The sequence below is a fragment of the Nyctibius grandis genome, chromosome 5 (assembly GCF_013368605.1).
Source record: "Nyctibius grandis isolate bNycGra1 chromosome 5, bNycGra1.pri, whole genome shotgun sequence".
Lineage (NCBI taxonomy): Eukaryota > Metazoa > Chordata > Aves > Nyctibiiformes > Nyctibiidae > Nyctibius > Nyctibius grandis.
Window position 1 is genome coordinate 290,936 of NC_090662.1, and position 21,772 is coordinate 312,707.

The 21,772-nt window shown below is 53.6% G+C and overlaps 1 protein-coding gene across 1 annotated transcript in view; it reads left to right on the forward strand.

The window, feature by feature from the left end:
• SHANK3 (SH3 and multiple ankyrin repeat domains 3) overlaps positions 1-21,772 on the forward strand; it is a 316,192-nt gene that overhangs the window by 13,036 nt on the left and 281,384 nt on the right. The window lies entirely within an intron of this gene.

Genomic DNA, 21,772 nt, shown 5'->3' on the forward strand with positions numbered 1-21,772 from the left:
TGTTCCCCGGTGCAAGGAGCGCAGGCCCTCCTTGCTGGTGGCGTGCTGTGTCTGTGGGACGGGCGGGCGGCCCCCTCCCTACACGCCATGTCCCCTCCTTCCCATGGCAGCCTGCCAGCGACCCAAGAGCTGAGCCCTGCGTGTGCCACCAGCACAGAATCCCAGAATCAGTGAGGCTGGAAGAGCCCTCTGGGATCACCGAGTCCAACCATTGCCCTGACACCACCATGGCAACTAGACCAGGGCACTAAGTGCCATGGCCAGTCTTGTCTTAAACCCCTCCAGAGATGGTGACTCCACCACCTCCCTGGGCAGCCCCTTCCAATGGCTAATGACCCTTGCTGAGAAGAAATGCTTCCTAATGTCCAACCTGAACCTCCCCTGGTGAAGCTTGAGGCTGTGTCCTCTTGTCCTATCGCTGGTTGCCTGGGAGAAGAGGCCAACTCCCACCCCGCTACAACCTCCCTTCAGGTAGTTGTAGACTGCACTAAGGTCACCTCTGAGCCTCCTCTTCTCCAGGCTAAACACCCCCAGCTCCCTCAGCCGTTCCTCGCAGCTCAGACCCTCCAGACCCTTCCCCAGCTTGGTCGCCCTCCTCTGGACTCGCTCCAACACCTCAACATCTCTCTTGAAGTGGGGCCCGGCTCCGTCCTGGCCGGTGCAGGTACCCGGTGCCCGGTGCCATTGGGGAGCAGGGCTGGCGCTCCTCAGTGGGGGCCGTGCTCATGTGCCCCCACACAGGCGTGGTGACGGTGGTGAAAGCGTCCCCCTGCCTGTCCGTCCTGTCTGACTCTTTGGTCTGAGAGGGGCTCTTAGTGAAATCGGTGTGAGCTGACGCACAAGTACAGGCTGAAGCTGGTGCGTTCCCTTACCTGATGGATTTTGGAAGAGCATCCCGTGCCAGCGCCGGGGAGGGAGGGGGTCAGGGCTGGCTGCGCCGTGTGCTGTGGGAATAACGGCTCGTGTCGATACAGCCCTGCAGGGCCAGTCCCAAGGTGCTGTAACGGGATGGGTGTCTGCCCCAGGGCACGCAGGGTCCTGCTGCCGGCAGTGAGCCGGGCATGGTCTCCACACCTGCGAGCAGGTCTCGGTGGCTCCCCACCATGGGGCTGCCTGGAGGACGCGTGTTGACCATGAAGTCTGCTGACTGTCCTTGCCCGTGCCTGGCCAGGGTGGAGACCTGCACCCCATCAGGGTGCCAGCTCTGTCCTTGAAGCCTGTGCAGTGTGTTCCTGGCGGCTCTCAGGAGGAACCAGCAGTTGAACCCATACCGTGGAGCCCTCTGAGGTGCAACCACCCAGCAGCGCCTGGGGACACGCTGGTGCCAGGGCTGCGGCTCCGGTCCTGCCCCTGCCTTGCGCAGCTGACGCGTGCTCCGGCGTGGCCGGGGCTCCTCAGTACCCATGTGGTCCCTGCAGGGACCTCAGGAGCGTCCATGAATTTTTAAATTACGTCTGAAAAATTTCCTGATGCACTTTCACACGTCGGGTTTTTCTCTGCGAATGGCTTGGCGGTGGCTGTTGATGACTATGGACCTGACCTACTAATGAATTACTTCTGGGTGTATCTGAGTGTGTGTCTGGAGCCTAGTTGCCACGGTCTAGTTGCCATGGTGGTGTCAGGGCAATGGTTGGACTCGATGATCCCAGAGGGCTCTTCCAACCTCATTGATTCTGGGATTCTGTGGAGTGAGGGGACTCTGGGGCTCGTTACTGTTGGACGGGTTCCCCGATCCCACTCATGGTCTGCAAACGCTGCACTCGTGGGGGGGACAGGGGGATCACCTCGCTCGCACCGAGCTCAGCTCACCCCACACGCAGCCTCGGCTCCCCCTGTGCTGTTCCTCCCCTCCCTCGGTAAGTCAATTGAACTGTAATAACACATCTACAAGGCAACCTCTCACAAAGTACACGCTGTTAGAGCTCTTTGTTGCCCACGTTTCGCAGCAGCTTTATTGAGTCCAGGTGAGGCAATTCATGGCGTTTTCTGCCAGGGTTTTGGGGAAGGCTGGGACCTGTGCACGCAGAGAGGGGCTGGCCGCGGGCTCGGTCCCGATTCACCGCCCTGCCGCGCTGTTCAGTGGGCACCTCTGGCTTTGAATTGTTTTTTTGCTGTCCCCAGCATTTCTCAGCCTGCGGTTGGCGTTTGTGAATCGTACAGCTTAAAAATGAATGTCTACAGAGGTGCTGCAGAAACATAATTGAACTGATTTCTTTCATGGTGTCGTGCAGGGACCAAACGCAGTAGAAGTTAACAGAAAAGGCTTTGGGAGGGAGGAGTTGGGGTGCGTGTTGGGTACAGCTCTGGGGACGAGTCCATTGCCCAGCAGCACCCTGACCTGGGAGTTGGCCTCTTCTCCCAGGCAACCAGCGATAGGACAAGAGGACACAGCCTCAAGCTTCACCAGGGGAGGGTCAGGTTGGACATTAGGAAGCATTTCTTCTCAGCAAGGGTCATTAGCCATTGGAAGGGGCTGCCCAGGGAGGTGGTGGAGTCCCCATCTCTGGAGGGGTTTAAGAAAAGCCTGGCCATGGCACTTAGTGCCCTGGTCTAGTTGCCATGGTGGTGTCAGGGCAATGGTTGGATTCGATGATCCCAGAGGGCTCTTCCAACCTCATTGATTCTGGGATTCTGTGATCGTAGCTGTGTCAGGATGCTCTTTATGCATGTAGTTAGAGAGTATATTTTTAAAAACTTGAAGTGTCATGGATGGGCGTGTGGATGGATGGACTGTGCAAGCCGTTGTGTGAAGGTCCTTCTTGCCGTAGTGGGTGAGGTTGCGTCAAAGGGGAGTGTTTGGCAGAAGGTCGTAAGGAATCGCAACTCTGAAGATGTTCAACCTTGGACTCACCGAATATCCCCTAGAAGCTGGTTCTGCGGCGGGTTCCCTTATTTTCTCCCATCTGTCGTTATGTCCTATCCCAGGTATTTTTATGGCAACATGTGCTTTTTTCTAGAACTTTGGGCCACTTGTCTCCTGTGTGCTTCTTGTCAGAGACAGGAGAGGGCTGGGGAGCAGCGCTGTCCTTTGTCAGACACACTAATATATCTGGAAAAAGCAGATGAAGCATAGAATCATAGAATCACAGCACGGTTTGGGTTGGAAGGGACTTTAAAGCCCATCCAGTTCCAACCCCCTGCCACGGGCAGGGACACCTTCCACCAGACCAGGTTGCTCCCAGCCCCATCCAACCTGGCCTTGAACACTGCCAGGGAGGGGGCAGCCACAGCTGCTCTGGCCAACCTGGGCCAGGCTCTCACCACCCTCACACCAAAGAATTTCTTCCTCACATCTCATCTCAATCTCCCCTCTTGCAGTTTAAAACCATTCCCCCTCGTCCTGTCACTCCATGCCCTTGTAAAAAGCCCCTCTCCAGCTTTCCTGTAGCCCCTTCAGGCACTGGAAGGTGCTAGAAGGTCTCCCCGGAGCCTTCTCTTCTCCAGGCTGAACAGCCCCAGCTCTCTCAACCTGTCTCCAGAGCAGAGGTGACAGTAGGCAGCACCTCGTGCTTTGTACCTGGGTTGCCGTACAGCCGCGGATGGCAACGGCAGCGCTGCCCTGGCCAGGAGAGTGTGGAGTGACCAGCCCTTGGGGACACCTGTGCTCACCTTGGCCTGGGGCACCCAGCTGGGACGTGGCCAGAGCTGTGGGGGTGACGCCGTGAGTGGTGTGAAAATCCCGTTCGTTTGTCAGTTGTCGCCACGGTGCAGGTGGGTGTCGGGACGGTGCCTGTGCCCACCCAGGGCACGCCGGCTGCCCGCTCCTCGGTGGCCCGGGTCTCCCATGACATCTGCCCCCCGTGGCCATGGGCCAGCTCGGGTGGCCTCTGCACCTCGGCAGCGAGCACCCCCCGGTTCCTGGGCGCCGGCGTTCGCAGAGGCCCCGCGGGGTTTGCTCTCGGCGGGGTTTGTAGGAGTCACCGCTCATGAGAGCACAGCGCGGTTCTGGGTCGCCCAAATCCGCTTTGCCGGTGGGCGAGCTCAGAGGGAGAACACGAGCTTTACGCTGGGAAAAGAAAACGTTAAATCCCAGATTACAGAGTCAGCAGCGCGGTTACAAAAGAGGGAACAGAGCACAGCTTGGGAATGCATCTTGCATTTACATCTATTTTCCTTTCAGCTGCAGGAAGCTGAGCTTTCTGCCTGGCAGCATTCTGCCTCCAAGTCACTCGTTTGGAGCACTTCCTGATGCAGAAATCTTGATCTCCAATTTATACTTTTTATTTCCAAATTGGCTTATATTTATAATATTCAAAGCTTGTCCTGCTGCCTCCCCCTCATTCTCCACCGGTGACAAGAGGACACAGCCTCAAGCTTGGCCAGGGGAGGTTCAGGTTGGCCATGAGGAAGCATTTCTTCTCAGCAAGGGTCATTAGGCATTGGAAGGGGCTGCCCAGGGAGGTGGTGGAGTCCCCATCTGTGGAGGGGTTTAAGAAAAGCCTGGCCATGGCACTTAGTGCCCTGGTCTAGTTGCCATGGTGGTGTCAGGGCAATGGTTGGACTCGATGATCCCAGAGGGCTCTTCCAGCCTCATTGATTCTGGGATTCTGTGACCGTGCCTTTAGCTGCTTGTTTCTTTGAGGAGAAGCCCAGCAGAACTTATAAGCATGTTTGAGAAAAAGCATCTCTGAGACCAGAGATTCTCCTGCTTCACCTCCAGCCTGCTCATTTCTTCTTTCAAAAAGTCAACGGAATTAGATGGCTGTCCTGGTTTTGCTGGGATTCGGTTTCAGTCTGTGGCCAGCCGTGGTCATCAGGGCCATTAGCAGCTAAACCCAGGGCAGCTGCCCCAGGCTGGCCCCCAGGTGTGTGCTGTATCATTAACAATCAAGCTCACTATAAAAGGGAGGGCTTGGGGATGGGAGGGCTGGTTTTGCTTTCTTCTTTTCTGGCCTCCTTTTTTCCTCCTTGCTGACAATTGCTGTTCCTGGACAACCTGCTGCAACCTGTAGCTAAGTATACTTTTGTGTTAGCGTTTATGTTGGTTTATTTGGAGAAGAGGAGGCTCAGAGGTGACCTTAGTGCAGTCTACAATTACCTGAAGGGAGGTTGGAGCGGGGTGGGAGTCAGCCTCTTCTCCCAGGCAACCAGCAACAGGACAAGAGGACACAGCCTCAAGCTTGGCCAGGGGAGGGTCAGGTTGGCCATGAGGAAGCATTTCTTCTCAGCAAGGGTCATTAGGCATTGGAAGGGGCTGCCCAGGGAGGTGGTGGAGTCACCATCTCTGGAGGGGTTTAAGAAAAGCCTGGCCATGGCACTTAGTGCCCTGGTCTAGTTGCCATGGTGGTGTCAGGGCAATGGTTGGACTCGATGAGCCCAGAGGGCTCTTCCAACCTCATTGATTCTGTGATTCTGTGATTTTATTAAATCTGTTTAATTTTAACCCAAAACTCTCCCTCCTTTTCCCAATTCCCTTCCTCAGCTGGGAAAGGGACAGTGGGTGAGAGAAAAGCTGTTATTGCTTAGCCCCGGGTGCGGACTAAACGAAGTCAGATCCATAAACTTATATTTTGCAAACTACGTAGTAAATAGTTTCTGGTGTTGTTTTCAGTTTGGCTCTCGGTTTACCCGCAGCGTGTGAGGATTTGGTGTTACGTGGTGTTCCACGGCGTTGGGCCCAGGACAGGGCTGGTTTCCTGCTTAAAGTTACTTTTCAGTACAAGCTTTTTTCCAGTTAATAAGTTGCATAAAAAATGGTGCGTAGGAGCATCAATTTAATTTTACTAATAACCATAAATTATTTGTCTGTCTCTAACTGTACAACGCTGTAGTGATGTCTTAAAGTAGCTGTTGTGTTTTAATATTCATTTTACTAATTTTTCCTTCTGTCGGTCACTTCAGAGTCAGTAAGAACTATTTTCTGAATTCCTTTCATTCTTTTTGGTACTTCTCTGATACTGAAGAGTCCTAACATTAATGTGTCATCTTAAATACCTTTGCTTGAGTCGTTCTGGGGTGGAATGCCTTTGCAATGTAGCTCCAAATCCAAGAACCACATCGATTAAAAGATCTAGTAAGCATTTTCCCAGCCAAAGTTGTCACATTGGTACTTACTCTTCATCCCAAATATCCCCCGAAAGCAGGTTATTTGCTTCTGCGGGAGGTTACAGCCCGGTGTGCCATCCCTGGCTGTTGGGAAGACGTGTTTTCTGATGGTTTTTCTCCTCGTTGCTCTCTCTGTATGAGGTTTTAGCGTGGTGCCAAGCACTGTGCTGTTAGCAAGGACGTTTGTGCGGTGGTGGGTACGCGGCGGTGGGTACTCGGTGTTCCTCAGCCTGCAGGCTGGCTCAGGAGCAGCTCTGGGATCTGGGCGCTCTGGTCCCAGCACAACGTGCTGTGCAGAAATGAACTTCATTCACATCAGAGCATTAAGCATCGTGGAGCTCGGTTTGGATCTCCTTCCCCAGGGTGACCTGGCGACGCCTCTCGCCCCGTTATCGGGATGGCTGGGACTGTGGGAGCTGCCGTTGCCAGTGGGTAGGGTCTGCTGTCCCCCTGCCCGTCCCCGGTGGCTCGAGCTGCCCACAGTGGCCCTGGTCCTGCGGCTGCCCATGGCGAGCAGCTGGTGGCCATGCCATGCTCGCAGCCCTCTGGGGAGGGCTCACTATGCACCTCAGGGGTGCCGCCGCAGAGCAGAGCTTCACTGTCTTCCAGCGCTTTCTGTGGGCACTCACAGTGTTCCTGGGGGAGAGCCGTTCCTCTCCTCGTGTGTGTGGAGCAGCGATGCCAGGCTGGGCTTGTTTAGAGCAACAGACAGAGCAGAAGGAGCTGGGCAATGAGGAGCCAAAGGGCTCCACGCTACCTTCACGCTCCTTTTGCTGCCTGGGCATCCAGACCATCCTGCAAGACAAATTGCCCAGAGCAGAGCAAGATCGCTGTCCTGGTTTCACTGGGATTTGGTTTCAGTGTGTGGCCAGCCATGGTGATCAAGGCCCTCAGCAGTTAAACCCAGGGCAGCTGACCCAGGCTGGGCCCCCAGGTGTGTTCTGTATCACTGACATCCAGCTCACTATAAAAGAGAGGGTTTGCTGGGAAGAGGTGGGCTGCTTCTTGCTCTCCTTGCCTCTTCCCCATCTTCCTCATTGTGATTCCTGGAGCAACTTGCCAGCGATCTGTGGATAAGTACAGTTTTGTCTGTTTTGTGTTGTCATTTCTATCGATTTCTTCATTTCATTAAATCTGGTTACAGAACCACAGAATCAACCAGGTTGGAAGCAACCTCTGGGCTCATTGAGTCCAACCATTGCCCTGACACCACCATGGCAACTAGACCAGGGCACTAAGTGCCATGGCCAGGCTTTTCTTAAACCCCTCCAGAGACGGTGACTCCACCACCTCCCTGGGCAGCCCCTTCCAATGCCTAATGACCCTTGCTGAGAAGAAATGCTTCCTCATGTCCAACCTGACCCTCCCCTGGCCAAGCTTGAGGCTGTGTCCTCTTGTCCTAGCGCTGGTTGCCTGGGAGAAGAGGCCGACTCCCACCCCGCTCCAACCTCCCTTCAGGTAGTTGTAGACTGCACTAAGGTCACCTCTGAGCCTCCTCTTCTCCAGGCTAAACACCCCCAGCTCCCTCAGCCGTTCCTCACAGGTCAGACTCTCCAGACCCTTCACCTTCCCCGTGGGTGCTGTCTCCCAGGGGATCTACACCAGGGCTGGGGCGGTGCTTTGCCTTCCAGCCTGTTGTCCCCGTAGTAGCCGTGCCCAGGCCTGAGCTGGCTGTTGCACTTGCTGGGATTTTCTCCGCGAGCGCCGCGGGTGCTCACCAGCAACGACGACTAAATGGTGTTTCTGCCCACTGCCAGTGCTTGTTTATCAAGGCACAGATTAACTGAGGGACTGGTGCTCCAAATGAAGCTGAAATGGAGCTGGATGGGGGTTATTTCTCTTCCCTTTTCAGTGATCTAACAGAGTGTATTTTTCCACAACGTTTCTTTTTCTCCCCCCCAATTATTGCTGGTAAATACCTTTCCAATTTGCTGTCTCATGTGTAGGTCACTATGAGGCATTGCCACTTGCCTCGTTTCTCTCGTGTACTGAGTGTGTGTGTGTGTGGGGGAAGTTTTACAAAACAGGATTAGTTTTTGCTGAGTGTCATCTTATTGTCTAGAAACATGTTGTATTTTGTGGTATAACCCATGATAGTATGTACTCAATGGTATAACATCCTGCTTAATTAGGATGCAAACTTTATTAGTGTCATCTTATTTCCTTTTAATATCTTTGTTTGATTGACCCCAGGTGCCATCTAACCTCGTGCCTCCATTCAGGTCTTTGACATTATTTATTGTTGCTACTATAGGTTTCTTCAGCTGGTATGATGGTGGCATGTCCATGACAAGTGTCTTAAGTAAAATACTAGTGTGTACTGAGTAGCTGGAATTAAGGCACATGCTTCAGGATGGCCTTGTCATTGGAAGTTATGGATGTTTGTAGCAATGTGAAGTGATTTGTGAAATGTTTTATTTAGAATCATAGAATCAGAACGGTTTGGGTTGGATGGGGCCTTTAAAGGCCACCCAGTCCAAGCCCCCTGCAAGGAGCAGGGACATCTTCAGCTAGATCAGGTTGCTCAGAGCTTCGTGCAAACTGACCTTGATTTTGATAACAAAAATACTTAGAAATTAACTAATGCATACTTTTAATGGTTCCTTTCTCTGCGTTTGTTAATGTTCGTGCTTCTGTTGAAATCCTCCTTTTCCTCCTTAGTGCTGTTGATGAAAGCTCTGCATCTTCTCCTCAGTGTTCCTTTCATTGATATCCTTGTTTTAGTTTGCGTTGGACCAAAGCGAATGCGTGGATAAGATTTTTCATGGTTAGTGACCAGTTTTTTTCTTGCTGAGAAGCCTTTGTTAACAGCAAGAAGCTGTAATTTTTATATGGTTGTTAAACTATTTTTACTCCACTATGTTTCCCCAGATTCTTATTGCACGGACTTGTTCAATTCTTGTCTTTTTCTTCACTGGGTTGCTTTAGAGTTTTTCCTACTTTTTGTGCCGTTACAACCAAAGCAATTGCATCCTGCCCCAGGGTCTGTGTTTTCTGTGGGAAGCATGATATAAATTCCCGTATAGACCCACAGGAATCTGCAGTATTAAGCGCAGCAGCCTGCAAACTCTGCAGGTGCTCATAGAAGAGAAATGCTATTTTTTTTAAACTGGGTAAAATGTGGAAGTAAGGCAGGCAGTATTGGTGCTTCTAATACTATTTAACTTACTATTAACTTTAGTTTGACTTGAAATTCCTTTGTACGGCAGAATTTCTATTGAAAACGTGGTAATATTGCCAAGTTGTCCGTGTGAACCTGGAGGCTGTGGTTGCCTGGGAACAGTCAAGCTCTTGGGCTGCTGTTGGGAGGCTGCCAAGGCCCCGCGTGTTGGACAAACACTGAGCTGATCATCAGAGGAGTGGTTAATAAATTTATCAACGTTGTCATTATTTTTTTTAATTAAAAGCCACCAAGCAGAGGAGCACGCCTCTCCCAGTGTCGCTTTTGGCTGGCAGCTGGCACTGCTGCCGGCACCGCTGCTCGCCCCGGGGCTGGGGTGGCTCTTTGCTGGGGGTGGGCAGGTTGTGTGGGGGCACCAGCAGTCACCGGGACCCCCGGCCATGGCAGCCCCTCATCTGAGGCGTCAGGGCTGGTGGGGAGCGGGGCCGTGCCAGCCTGGGCACCGCGGTCCCTCTCGAGTGGCTGGAGCTCGGGGTAGAACCATGCAAGGTGGCAGCAAGTGACACAAAGGACCCAACTGAATTAGCAGCGTCAGGTGTTGGGGAAGCCTCACAAAACAGTGGATCAGCAGGTGAGTGCTGATTTAAAAAAAACAAACCAGTAGGTAATTACTGAAGGAATTTTAGGTATGGAGTGGATGAGTAGGTAGTAATGTGCATTTTCTTTTCACTCAAAACAGTTATTATATCAGGGAAAAGAGATGAGCAGGAAGGAGCTACAGTCTACAACTACCTGAAGGGAGGTTGTAGCGCAGTGGGAGTCGGCCTCTTCTCCCGGGCAACCAGCGATAGGACAAGAGGACACAGCCTCAAGCTTGGCCAGGGGAGGGTCAGGTTGGACATTAGGAAGCATTTCTTCTCAGCAAGGGTCATTAGGCATTGGAAGGGGCTGCCCAGGGAGGTGGTGGAGTCCCCATCTCTGGAGGGATTTAAGAAAAGCCTGGCCATGGCACTTAGTGCCCTGGTCTAGTTGCCATGGTGGTGTCAGGGCAATGGTTGGACTTGATCTCAGAGGGCTCTTCCAGCCTGGTTGATTCTGTGATTCTGAGCTGTTGAAGCCATCTTTAGCAAAAGCCTTAGTGTCAATATGGAGAGCTAAAGACCGAGGAACTTGTATGTGGTACTACTGCTACTGTGGTAGTAGTTACACCAGTAATGGAAAACAGCAAAACTTAGCGGCTGGAAAATAATTTCTGGTGAGATTTAACCATTGCATTTGCAGAAGCCCATGTCTCCCTCATCTATTTCAATTCTTTAATAAGAGAGCTGACTGATGGGATTTCTCAAAACTTCCAAACAGCTCGATGGAAACACTTCTGAAAAGGCCGTAGAAGTTAGTGTGGGGAGCAGAAGTGCTGCGATGGGCCGGGTGACAGGCAAAGAGGTTGACATGGGAATGCATGAACAAATGGTGAATTCTTGTCTTCGGGAGAGGTTGGCAGGGTGCTGAGGGGCAGGAGAGAAAACACCTCGGGGCTTGTAACTTTGTTCAGTGTTAATAGTTTGAAGAGGAACACAGCAAGCGGGAGATGCGAGTGCGGTGGCACCGGGTCAGGCCAGGGGGGTCCAGCAGGGTCAGGCAGAGCTCTTGCTCCTGGACGGGCAAGGACAAACCCTGGGCGGGTGAGGCAAGGGACACGCACCCAATGACACCTCCCCAGGGGACCGGTCCAGCCTCTATCAGCAGTTGGCTTGGAGGCTCCCTGGGCCGGAGGTGCCTTACCTGATAACCCCCAGCTGGGGTCTGTTCCAGGAAATTGTGGTGTCACATTTTGAACATGTGTCCTGGTTTTGGGGGAGTAAAATTTATCTAATCCCTTTTTCTGCTCCACGCTGTTCCAGTGTGTGCCCAGCTGTGGCTGGTGATCGAGGCCATGAGCAGTTAAACCCAGGGCAGCTGCCCCAGGCTGCCCCAGGTGTGTGCTGGGACATTGACCTCAGGGGCACTATGAACGGGAGAGGTGCTGGGGATGGGGGCTCTTGGCTCTGCTCTCTTCTCCCCTCCATCTGTCTCCTTCCTCTCAACAATTGCTGTCCCCGGAGCGACTTGCCACCACTCTACGAGCGAAGTATAATTTTGGTGGTTTGTATTAGCATTGATATTGGTTCTCTTATTTTATTAAATCTGTTTAAATTTTAACCCACGAGTCTCTCTCCTTTTCCCAATTCCCTTCCGCTGTTGGGAGAGGGACAGTGGGTGATAGAACAACTGGTTGTTATTTAGCCCTGGGTGTGGGCTGAACGGAGACAACACTTCAGCTCTTAGAGCTTGCATCAAGGGTAGGGAAAAAGCAAGCGGTGGGAACCAGCGACCTCACCTTGGTCCCTGGGAAGGTGATGGAGCAAATGCCCCTGGAAGCCCTGGCTGGGCACACGAAGGACAGAAGGTGATTTGGAATCTCCAGTGTGGATCTGTCAAGGTTAAATTGTACCCAGCCAGCCTGATTGCCTTCTCCCGTGGGGCGGCCAGCCCTGAACGTGGGGTGTGCAGCAAGGGCTGTCAGCCCCGGCTCAGGGAGGTGCTCAGCGAGGTGCCCCACAGCATCCCTATTGCACAGCGGGACAGGGATGGCTTGGGCGGGTGGACGGCGAGGTGGGTGGGAAGCTGGCTGGACCACCAGGCTCGAGGGGCGGTGATGGGCCATACGGGGTCCAGCTGGGAGCTGGTTACGAGCCCGTTCCTCAGGGATGGACACGGGAACCGGTCCCTGTTGGTACCTTCACTGGTCACGGGACGATGACAGGGAGATCCCTGTCACCAGCCCCGGGAGCAGCGGGCGGGCGGGCAGGGCTGCGCGTCAGCGGGGCCTCCCCGGGCCGGAGAAACGGGCCCGTGGGGCCTGGTGGGGCTCGGCCGGGACAAGTACTGAGCCCTGCCCAGGGGCTGCAGCGGGGCAGGGCGGGGCGACCGGCTTCCCCGAAAAGGCCGGGGGGACCCCGGGGCCCCTCGGATCTGGCAGCACCCGCAGGCAATGGAGGCCGAGCCCCTTCCAGGCCATGACAGCCCGAGGGCAGGGACGGCTGCCCTCCGCTCGGCCCTGGCGAGACCCGCCAGGATCTGGGGCCAGGCCGGGCTCGCCAGCGCAGGACGGACATTGCAGCGGGGTGGTGGGTCCCGTGGGGGCCTCGGGGTGGTCGAGGGAGAGGCTGAGTGTGGGGTTTGCTCAGCCCAGGGAGGAGAAGGCGAAGGGGGGACCCCGCTGTGGCCTGCGGCTGCCCGGCGGGGTGGGCAGAGGGGATGGAGCCAGGCTCCCTCGGAGGTGCCGTGATGGGGTGAGAGGCACCAGCTGCGGCCAGGGATGTCCTCCCTCTGTGTGAGGAGAAGCCCTTCGCTGGAGGGAGGTGGGATACGACTGGGGCCCCGCGAGGCCGTGGGGCCTCTGGCCTTGGGGACGCTCAGCACCCGCCCGCCACAACCTGCTCTGAGCCAGCCCAGCTTTCTCCAGGACCCTTCCCTGGGCGTGAGCCTGGGACTCGCTGGTGTGGAGCTCCACAGTGAACACAGGCCAGGTAGTAAAGAAATAACAATTCTTTGTCCTGCTTTGACTCTGCTAGTTTCACTTAGTACCCTCCCGAGGTTTGTTTTGCAAGAGACTTTTGCTGGTGGGTAGGAATTAGTGTAATTTAACAGAAACGATGCAATTGTACCAAACAAGGTGAACGTGCAAAATCTTGGAGTCTTAAGTATCAAGAAAAAGGATCGAGATGCAGAATTAGGCTGGTTGTTGAGACCTTGAGGCAGAGGGGTGTAGGTTAATGTCAGTGGGAGAATCTGCAGCTTTGAAGAAAAGAGTGGTAGTAAAGTGTAACCCCAGAGTTATGGCTGCAATTAGAGTCAGATCTGGGCAGGGTGCTCTGGCGGGGTTAGGCCGAGTGCCCGATGATGCACACCGTGCTGATTTGTGGTTGTGACTATGCAAGTGAAGGTACCTGGGAGACCAATTTGGACTCGATTGCCAGAGCCCAGCGGCATGGTGCTGAGCAGATCAGTGCAAGTGCGTCTATTGGAGATGTCCTATCTGTCACCTTGTCTCGTGGCGTTTGCATCAGTTCCCAAGGAGGTAATACCTGTTTATCTTTCCCGTTCCACTTTTGGCTTTGTCACATTTCTTCTCAGTCTTCTCTTTCCCAGACTGAAGAGTCTTGTCTGTTCAGTTGAGCCTCACACAGATGCTGCTCCAGGCCATTGATGTCTTCTCGCACGTCCGCACCTTTTCCACTTCTGGTGTGGCCTTTCTGGAAGGGGAGCTGAGGCTGCAGGTGGCCTTGAGGACACCAGAGGCTCACGCAGTGGCTCTTCCTCTTCCTTCGGTCCCTGCTATTCTGTCGGGCGCCTGCTGGGCGTTGCTGTGGTGGGGTCGCAGGGCTCCTGGCCACAGCCAGGCAATAGCCCGCTGTGAGCCTGTCGTCATCGGCGCTTCGCTTGCGTGGGGTGGAGGTTTGGGGGGACCTACGAAATAACACAAACATAAAAACCCAAGGGATAAGGATCGGTGTTGATGATGCAAAATAAGGCACATTAAAGAGGGAAACATGAACTACCTTAATGCCTGTGCAATAGGCTAAACTGAATGCCTCGACACCGGGAAGGGACTCGGGTTAACGTAAGAAATGTAGTTCCTTAAGGATCATAAAGATCCGTAAGGACCTAAACTTACATTAAGCCCCGAGTTCTTACATTAACAACCTAATCCATAAAGATCTTATTAATTGATCCACAAGATCTTTATGGATCAGGTTGTTAGGCTCTGTTAGAAATTACTATTTTGCAATATGCTAAGGATAAAAATACAGAAGCAGGAGTAAATATATTACCTCTGTTGATAATTTTTTCATGTAACTAAAAGCAGTAATGCAGTTATGGATAAAGGTGTGAGCGTAGGTGCCATAAATAAGAGCATAAAAAAGCCCCACTGGGCCAAACCAGTGTCTGTCTGACCCGGGATCTCTCTGTACCAGTGGCCAAAGGACACGCTGTTCTGGGAACGCACCAAGTCTGGCCAGTTTCTGCAGTCCATTCCCCACGTGCTCCTCCCGTTTCCACAACTGCCGGTTTGGGGTTGTTAGAGGCTGCATCCCCATCCTCTCTTGTTGTTTTTTTTCTTAATACACATGTAGAGCAAACTAGACCTGGGCCCATCAAAATAAATTATATTTTAATTCATTCAAATGCAGAGTTTTGCAGGCAACTAAGGACTGATGCCAGATGTGGAAAACGGGACGTGTGTGCTGGGAAGGCTGTGGGGTTTGGCCGTCTGAAAGGAATGAAGTGCTCAAAGTAAACTGAACCCAAACTGCCACATGCTTTAGTGAAAAGCGCTAACGTGATGCCTGGAGATGGAAGCAAGGGGATAGTGGGTTGAGGTGAGGACAATATTTTATAGCTGTATGTGACAGCTGGGAGACAGATGCTGGAATATTGCCTCTGGCTCTGATCCTACACTTTTAAAAGTGTATTTGAAATTAAAGAGCGTGCTGAAAAGAGCAAGGGAAATTACTTGAGAAAACATTTGGAGAAAATGCACTACAATTTACGAACATCAGCCTCTTCTGTTCACCCTGAACAAGACTGAGAGGTGACAGTGTTAAATGGGGACTACCAGTGTAGCAAGGAACTGAGTACTAAAGAGCTATTCAGTGTCAGAGAAAGATAGAACCGAAATAATGATTGTATTGGAAGCTTAAACAAGGGAAATCAAATGAGAACTAAGACCTTTTTTCATTGAGGATGAGTGTTTGCTTATTAATTTATCCAAGGAGGGACCGTGGTTTCCATCATGGGATGTTTTTAGACTCAAGTTGGATGCTTTTCAGGAAACTGTTAGCCAAATTCAAGTAATTAAGTTCATTATGGGAGTTACTGGTTGAAGCTCGTGGGGCAGTGATGCATTGCTCAGATGAGATGATCTTATGGACCCCCTTGGCTTTGAATTGCTGAATTGGAGGGCACGCTGAGTATGTGCTACGAAGGCAACTACAGTATGCTCTTTTCACTGGTTTCTTCCATTCTCTAGTCAAACTTGATTTCATTTGCTCCTCTATACTGAGAGGTTCTGCATCTCTTTCTTTTGCGTGTGTTTGTTAGGACCTCTCTGTCCAACTAGCATGTCTCAGTCCTGATGCTGGATGAACAGAAGATCTTATTCCCTCTTCTCCAGAAGCAGCTTTGCTCTCAGTGGCTATTTTTCAGCCCTAGATAGAGCCAAGGCTTCCCAGGTCCTCATTTTCCAACTGAGCAGAAGTTACAGGTGGCTGTGGTTTTGATGTTGCAGTGAGCCAAGCAGGAAACATTCCCAGGTCTATGAAGGTAACAGTCATCTCTTTAACCTGTCTTGGGCTCTTTGGTGGGGTCAGCTTGACTTACAGGGCCAACACTTTTGCATTTCCCTCTGTGCTGTCTTTTCTGGGTGAAGAGTTGAGCAGTTGGGTGAAACGGGCTGGCGATTTGGCTCTTCAGCAGCCCTTTCATTGCAGGTGGCTAATAATGAAGCTGTTGTAGCTCTGTGGAAGGGAGCTTTTGCCTGAACCAGTCACTTAATCAGGAGTTGAATCTCTTTGAACATTCATTTCAAGCTGTGTTTGCATCAGAGGCAGCTGCTCTTCTGAAAGCGCTGACTGGTGGGACCATAGGATGGGGCTGGTTGTCACTGCCAGTGCTACTGGGCAGCTGTGATAAGGGGGCTCTTGGACTCTTTTATTTTTTTAAATAGAAGTAGCTGGATGGCTCCCTGTCTCGGGCAGTGGGTTCTGGGGGATGATACAAGTCAGCAACACCCTTCCAGACTGGCTCATAAGCAGCGACTGTTTTGTTGGAAGACCCGTAGAGCCAGAACACTTTATCTGCAGCACGTAACTCTGCAAGAAGGGCTCGAGCACCGGCCGCTTTCCTGCTGGGAGCCGAGAACCTCCCTCCTGCTCTTTATCTTGTTTCCTTTTGGCGGAGGCAGCTTCTCCCAGCGCGGCGTCCAGCACCGCGGACGGCAGGGCCGGGGCTTTCCTCAGGAGGTGATCTAAGCCCAGACGTTCCTGTTGCTTTGCCAGCACACACAACTTGCGCTCTGAGGTGGTCCCAGTTTGCCTTTTGCCAGCGTCCAGCGCACAGAAAGCTTGCACTGATTTTTTTTTTTTTTTTTTTTTTTTTTCCTCTCCTCCATGAAAACGCAGAGTGGTGGTTGCTCTGCCCTGGTCCCTGCAGAGCCCAGCTCCTTCCCTGGGCTGTGGCCATGAAGGGAAACAAGCTGCAATGGTGACGTTCAACCCATCCCGTTGTCCCTGGCCAGGGGCTGCCTGCGCGTGGGGGCTGCTGCCGGCTGCCCAGGCTCTGCCCGCAGGGCTGCTGGGGGTCTGGGGGTTGCTGGTGGGAGTGCTCTGGCGGTCGGGGCTGTCTTGTGCTTCTGATCCCTTCTCCTGCCGGGCTGCGAGCGGGGTCAGGAGGGTCCTGTGGGATTTCACACGCTGCAGGGGACCAGTGGTGGCTGCCCTGGGTTGCAGGAGGATCATGCTGCTGAAACTGCTGCTTGAGGGGGTAGGCTTTTAATGAGTAATTGGGAAGGAAAAATGTGTGATTGGAAAAAACCAAACATAACCTTTTAAGGAAAGGTGAACATTTCCCTGGGCTTGTTTGTTGTATACACAGGGTCTGCTCCTGTAGCTGCGTCCGGTGTTACGAGGAGCTGCTGCTGGCTCGGTGCACGCGCCTGGCTCGGGGCTGCGGAGCCCTGCCCGCTCCTCGGGGACGCTCGCTCCAGCTCGGGGTCAGACGTGGTTTGTCCTGCGCAGACCGCTCGGTGCCTCTGGTCACCTTTGTCTTCTTCCCCCTTTACCTTTTTCCTGTTTCTGTTGTTTCCTGAAGGCCAGGGCCGCCAGACCCGCACGGGATGTGCTGCCAGCTCACGAGTGTCACAGCAGCCCTTTGCGTCGCTGCAGCCCAGATCCCAGCGCGGGCCCCGTGTGACTCCACTGATGAGCTCCCGCGTCAGGAAACTGCCTCGCTGACCTTCGCCTTTGTTTGCCGCCTTCCTTGGCGGTTGGGGATCCAAGAGGGCTCTCTTGCTTCTGGCGCGTTAGTTTATGGCAGCAAGGGACTTTGCTGAAAACATTTTGGGAAGGCGCGTGCCTCTATCTAATAACCTTTTCTTCTCAGCAAGGGTCATTAGCCATTGGGAGGGGCTGCCCAGGGAGGTGGTGGAGTCACCATCTCTGGAGGGGTTTAAGAAAAGCCTGGCCATGGCACTTAGTGCCCTGGTCTAGTTGCCATGGTGGTGTCAGGGCCATGGTTGGACTCGATGATCCCAGAGGGCTCTTCCAACCTCAGTGATTCTGGGATTCTGTATCGGTGAGCAGGCCAGCCCCGTTCTGGGAGGCGTGGGTTTCCTCCAGGCTCTCCTCATAGGTGTGGGGATGCCTCCGTAGAAAATCAGTGGGTTTTTCAGCAATGTAAATGTTTGTCGCAGTTCCTGTCCGTGTCCCCGGGTCAGAGGCCGGGCCTTTGGGCCTGGAGCATGGGAGAATCGCGGAGACCCTCCTGGGTGTCAGCGTCTCCTGCCAGTGCTCTGCTCCCACTCCTGGAGGGCTCGGCCAGCGTGGGGTCTGGGCCATTGGTGCCACTCGCAGTTGTGCTCTCAACTTAGCCATGCTCGTGCATCTAATGGGGAGCTTTTATTCCTTGTCTGCGACCCCCTTTGTGTTGGCACCAGCGAGGAGCCCATCCTGCAGCTGGTCCTCGCAGGAGGAGCTCCAGGAGCCCTCCTCTCCTATGAAGACAGGCTGAGAGAGCTGGGGCTCTTGAACCTGGAGAAGAGAAGGCTCCGGGGAGACCTTCTAGCACCTTCCAGTGCCTGAAGGGGCTACAGGAAAGCTGGAGAGGGGCTTTTGACAAGGGCATGGAGTGACAGGACGAGGGGGAACGGTTTTAAACTGAAAGAGGGGAGATTGAGATGAGATGTGAGGAAGAAATTCTTTGGTGTGAGGGTGGTGAGAGCCTGGCCCAGGTTGCCCAGAGAAGCTGTGGCTGCCCCCTCCCTGGCAGTGTTCAAGGGCAGGTTGGATGGGGCTGGGAGCAACCTGGTCTGGTGGAAGGTGTCCCTGCCTGTGGCAGGGGGGTGCAACTGGATGGGCTTTAAGGTCCCTTCCAACCCAAACTAAGCTGTGATTCTATGATTCTGTGACTCCTCAGCTGCGTGCCAGCCTCACCCTCTTTCCGTCAGTCTCCCTCTTCCTCTGCGTTTGGAGGTTTCCATGACTTCAGGACCATTGTCGTTTTGCATGTGGTGTGGCAGGATCGTGCTCTTTTCTGTTCCCATTCAGAGGCAACTCCCGTTTTCTAAAGGAAATCTTTTACTTTTGATAGATTCCTCCGCTCTGTTGGTTTGGCTGCTCCATCTTTCTGTAGGGGCCTCTTAGAGGCTGTTTTTTAATTTTTGCCATACGTTTTCTCAGAGCTTCTAATGTGATATTGTGAAATATACTCCCTGCTGCCTAGAGGCACATTACCTTTTCAGCTGCTTCTTTTTAATTTCCTTTCAACTCCTTCTCATTTGTGTGCTCGTCGATGAAGAATTTTTGGCTTTTTTTCTCTTAAGGGATTGTTGAATAAAAGTTCTTTATTGTCATTATTGCAGGGTGGCTCTTGAATAGGTCTTGTCTGTCATCCTGTGTGTTGCTGAGGGTTGAATCTGCAGCTCTGAGCTCGCTCTTCAGCAGGAGCCATCCGCGCTGTCTAAAAGTTGAGGAGCTGAACCGTTTTCTTTCAGGAGTTGTTCTGAAGGCTTTGATTGTTGTGATTGCAGCTTATAATTGTATGGAAGAAATCGCTTGTAACTGCAAACCCGAGCGAGCGGCTTGCTCTGAAAGCTGCTCCCAGCCTGGGCGCCTGCCCGCCGGCTCCGGGACCTGCCCCAGCTGCAGGGTGGGCTCTGCGGGTGCCATGCTGGCCAGCCCGGGGCTGCCGTGGGGTGCTCCCCCCAGAGCTGCCTCCTCGGCTCCCCCCTGGCTCTTTTGGGGACTGACACAGGGAACAGCCCTGAGCCTCTTGCTTCAGGAGGAAGGGGCAGAGGGAGAGCGACGCGCCCCTCTGAGACGGCAACCGGGGGAGCCCTCGCTGCCGTGGCCCCTGGAGCAACGCGAGCCCCATGCCCCTGCTGATCCCTGGAGGCTGCACACAGATGGCCCCCGCAGCCCTTCTGGCAGGGGGTTGCGGGATTAGCCCAATTCTGGATCGCTCCCGGAGTGGCTGTGCTGCGTCAGGGAGTGCAATAAGCAAGGTTATTGGAGGATCTCTGATACGAGAAGGTCATTAATACACGTGATGGTGTTCGGAGAAACGGGGTGGTAAGAGCTGTTTGAGCAGCTGGGCTGTGCCCACACAGGGCCGCGCCGTTCTGCCCTCGCAGCTGGAGCAGGCATTTTCTTCCTTCTGATTTCTGACGCAGGTAAAAGACACAAAGAGATGCACTGCGGGGTGGAAGCTGTTTTCCCTCTTGAATATGAAATGTTAATGCTCCCCAGAGCATGTCTCTGCAGTATAAAGTTTGGTATAAAATTCAGTGGGTTTTGTGCAGGACCTTCCTTCAACCAGTGCTTGTAGACGTGTGCAGGCCTCTCGCTGCTTTTTTCCATTAGCTACATGTTTTAATTTCAGAATCCCAGAATCACTGAGGTTGGAAGAGCCCTCTGGGCTCATTGAGTCCAACCATTGCCCTGACACCACCATGGCAACTAGACCAGGGCACTAAGTGCCATGCCCAGTCTTGACAGTGAGGGAGAGTCCTAGAGGCTAAATAAGCATGTAGGAAGGTATAGACAACTTTTATTTTTTATTTATGGGTCCCTGAAAGAAAGATGCACATTCTGCTTCTCTTTGAGGACTGAAGGAGAACAGAGCTGGCATTTCCCAAAGGTTTTGAACTCCTGATTTCTCACAACAGCAACCAGCCGCCTCTTCCTTGGTCCCTGCAGCCGGACCAGCCCTAGCTAAGCGTGCTGGCTCGCTCCTGCGCTCAGCGATGAAATCGATAACGCTGACCTCTGTATGCGGTACAAATGCACGCTGCCAAGTGCAAGTTATCCGTGCCTGGGAAAAATGAGCCCTAACATCAGCTCGGAGGCTTTGTGTCTCACACGGTGTTTTCTCCGGGCGCTGGTGCGCAGGCTGGCACCGTGCTGGGCTCCGTGCTCTGCCCTGTGCCCCAGCAGGGTCATTTGCTTCTCTCTGGGCAAAGCTGTTTTAATTTTTTCAGGACAGTGCCCTTTTAACGCACAGAACCACAAAGATGCTATTAAGGGGACCAGGGCCTGAAACAGGCTCTGGGGTTAAATGTTGACGTTGAAAGTGGGGCTGAAGGGGTGAGTGGGGATGTGCAGGGGTGATGCCCGGGGTGAGCATCTTCTCCTGGGCCGGCGGGGACGCAGCGTGGTGGTGGCAGAGGCTGTGCTGCTGGGCACGTGGAGGAGGTGGGATCGGGTCAGTTTGTCTGTCTGGAAATCCTAACACGTGCCTGTGTTCAGGCCTCAGCTCTTCAACACCTTCAGGGACAAAACAGGCTTATGCCACTGTGTGGCCCAAGCTGCCCCGTCCCTGGACACGGCGTGTGCCTCCAGCTGCAAGGGTGATGGTGAGGTCTAGGGGACTAGCAAGGGTGGGCAGAAGCGTGGGGTGCCTCCGTGTGATGAGTGGAGCGGGACTCAGCCTGGGACAGCAGCGGCTGCAGGGGCAGGGAGGGTGGTGGGTCACTTTGCCTTCCAGCACGAAAATCAGGAGCGTTAAACGGGACTGACAGGCTGTGGCTTTGAAAGGAAACGCTGAGACAAGACTAAACGCTGTCTTCTCCTCCCGCAGAAAGTGTGGAGCGGGAGGAGAAACAAACAAGGAGGAAAACAAAGTGTGGGGAACAAGGGAAGGGTGGGGGCCAAAATGGAAAACCAGGGACCCGGGAGGGGAAACAGTGGCTGCCGACGGGGACAGGCTGTTGCGGGACCAACCTCTGGTGCTGCCAGCGCGGCATCCTCTCGCCTTCCTGCCCTTTGCCCGCGAGAGCGTGTGCTGCCAAGAGCCTGCTACCCCGGCACCACGCAGGGGGTGCAGCGGAGGGGTTACGGGCGCAGGGGGTACGGTGGCAGTGCAGGGGGCGGAGGGCCCTTCTCCTCCCCTCCACCCGCTGGGACGGCCTCGGTGGGTGCCTCCGGCCCCTGGCAGGGCGCACGGTGCTGCCCGTCATCCCTCCCTTGTCTGCACACCTATGAAGTCCGTGGTGGAGGACTCAATAGACTCCTTACACCCTGTTGGGGTTTTTAAGTGGAAACTTTGCTATTATACTGTTACTGGGCCATAAAATGTTCTTTGACACTTGTCATGTTTTATAGGATGTTATAACAGACGGGGTTTGAATCTGCCCCCCACAAAATGTCTTGGGGGGGGGATCTGCTAAGTCTCATCCTTCTCTAACTCTTTTATTCCCCTTCCCATAACCCACTGACGTGGAAAAGATTGTGGGTTTCCCATTTTATGCTTGTTTTCAGCGTGAGCGTTGCTGGGTGCAGCTGTGGGGTG